This window comes from Ixodes scapularis, unplaced genomic scaffold, assembly GCF_016920785.2.
Source record: "Ixodes scapularis isolate PalLabHiFi unplaced genomic scaffold, ASM1692078v2 PGA_scaffold3__209_contigs__length_174095766, whole genome shotgun sequence".
NCBI lineage: Eukaryota > Metazoa > Arthropoda > Arachnida > Ixodida > Ixodidae > Ixodes > Ixodes scapularis.
The window spans coordinates 33,361,204-33,363,830 of NW_024609868.1; positions in this window are offsets into that span (position 1 = coordinate 33,361,204).

Sequence of the window (2,627 nt, forward strand, 5' to 3'; positions counted from 1 at the left end):
AGAGCGTATGCTTCTCCAAGCTTGCATCAGGGTCTCACAGGTCACAAGTGCACAAACCAGGTCTCAACGAAGTGTTCCTGGGTGCACTGGTACACGCAGATAACGGAGATCCCTGGTACATCAAGGCGAAAGTCAACAACCAGGAGATCACATTCAAGGTGGACACAGGGGCGGACGTTACCGCCATTCCTCATACCGAGTACAAGGCCGAAGAGATGGCAAAGCTAGAGCCTGCCGGAGAAGATCTTCGAGGGGCAGGAGACTCGCCGTTGACAACACTCGGGAAGTTCCAGGCGACGATAACTTGGAACGGCAGAACAACGAGACAAACTGTTTACGTATCGGAAAGACTCCGACATCCTTTACTCGGTCTCCCGGCGATTCAGGCTCTGCAAGTGCTGCCAAGCCTGAATGAAATTAAGGCTGACAATCATCTGGAGCATGATCGCGTACTTACCAAGTACCCGCCTCTATTTCAAGCACTGGGGAAGATGAAGGTACTTTATACGATCTCCGTTCATCCAGATGCGAAGCCTTTCGCCATCACGTACCCACGACGAGTGCCCATCGCACTTCTGCCCAGTGTAGAGCTGGAATTGAAAAGAATGCAAGAGATGGACGTCATCGAGAAAGTAGAACATGCCACAGTCTGGTGCTCACCCATGGTGGTGGCCAAGAAGCAAGATGGAGCTCTCCGGATCTGTGTGGACTATACACAGTTAAACCAACAGATTATACGGGAACGAATCATCATGCCGACGGTGGAGGAAAACCTAGCCAAACTCGCAGGAGCGACTGTCTTCAGCAAGCTGGATGCGAATGCAGGATATTGGCAGGCACCACTGGCTCCAGAGTCAAGAGAGCTGACGACATTTATTACACCAGTGGGACGGTTCCAGTTCAAGCGACTCCCGTTCGGGATATCAACAGCGCCAGAATTCTTTTAGCGCGAAATGCTGCGGATCCTCGAAGGAATCCAGGGCCAAGTGTGTCACATGGATGACATTTTAATTTTTGGTCGAAACAAGCCTGAACATGACCGAAATCTTGAACTTACACTCCGCCGCCTTCTTGAAGCTGGAGTGACCTTACACACGAGCAAGTGCGAGTTCGGCAAAAGCAGCATCAAGTTTCTAGGACACATAATAGACGGAAGAGGTATTGCGCCTGACCCCAAGAAAACTGAAGCCATGGCCAAGATAGAAGCTCCCGCAAACTTGGTTGAGCTACGGTCATTTCTGGGGATGGCGAACCACCTCGGAAAATTTCTACCGAACATGGCGGAAGAAACCAAGCCGCTCCGAGATCTTCTGAAAGGAGATGCAAGTTGGCTCTGGAGTGAAGCCCAAGAACAAGCATTTCAAAGGATCAAATACTTGTTGGGCAAGACTCCAATCCTCACGTTCTACGACCCAAACGCGCACCGGACACTATCAGCTGATGCTTCATCGTATGGACTTGGAGCGGTGCTACTCCAGGAGGATGAGGACGGCATCAGGCGTCCAGTAGCGTACGCTTCGAGAGCACTGACTCCGACGGAGCAGAAGTACGCGCAAGTCGAAAAAGAAGCATTGGCGATCGTTTGGGCTTGCGAACATTTCCGCACCTACTTGGTAGGTCAGGGATTTCATGCCGAGACGGACCATAAGCCATTGGTACCGTTGTTGTCAACAAAACGTCTAGACGAGATGACGCCAAGATTACAGCGGTTGCGAATGCGCATTTTTGAATACGACTTTACGATATCACATGTCCCGGGCAAGCATATGTACACAGCAGATGTGCTGTCCAGGAAACCTCTACGAATGATGGAACACCCTACTCTACGGAAGCGCTAGTCCGAGAGTATGAAATGCTCATGGTCGACCTACTCCCGGCGTCAGTTTCATTTTTGGACAGATTGAGGTCCGAACTAAAGAAAGACCCATGCACGGCAAGGGTAATGACGTACTGCGAAAAAGAGTGGCCGGGGAGAGAAACGCTTCCTACGGATATGAAGGGATTTGCTAGCCTTTCTGCAGAGCTGAGCATTACACAAGGCCTACTAATGCGCAATGATAGGCTTGTTATCCCACGGAGCCTCCAAAAAGAAGTACTAGAGCGACTTCACTGTGGACATCAGGGGGTCGTTCGGTGCAGAGCACGAGCAAGAGATTCTGCGTGGTGGCCCGGAATCAGCAAACAGATACAGGACTACGTCAGCCGGTGTAAAACTTGTATTCAGCATCGACGGCCACCCACAGAGCCTCTGCTCCAGACTCCTTTACCCGATCGCCCGTGGCAGGAACTCGGAACAGACATTTTCGAGCTCAGTGGAAAGAAGTACATAGTAGTCATCGACTACTACTCGAAGTTCATAGAGCTGGAAGAACTTTCACGAACTAACACAGAAGTCATAACAAAAGTGTTCAGCCAGATATTTGCGAGACATGGATGCCCAGAAGTACTACACTCAGATAATGGCCCTCCGTTTCGATCGAACGACTTTCGGCGGTTTGCAAACGAATGGGGAGTCAAATTGGTGACTTCGAGCCCTTACTACGCTCAAAGTGATGGAGAGGCTGAGCGAGCTGTACAAACAGCCAAACATCTTCTGAGCAAATCACCCAATGTAGCACAGGCTCTTC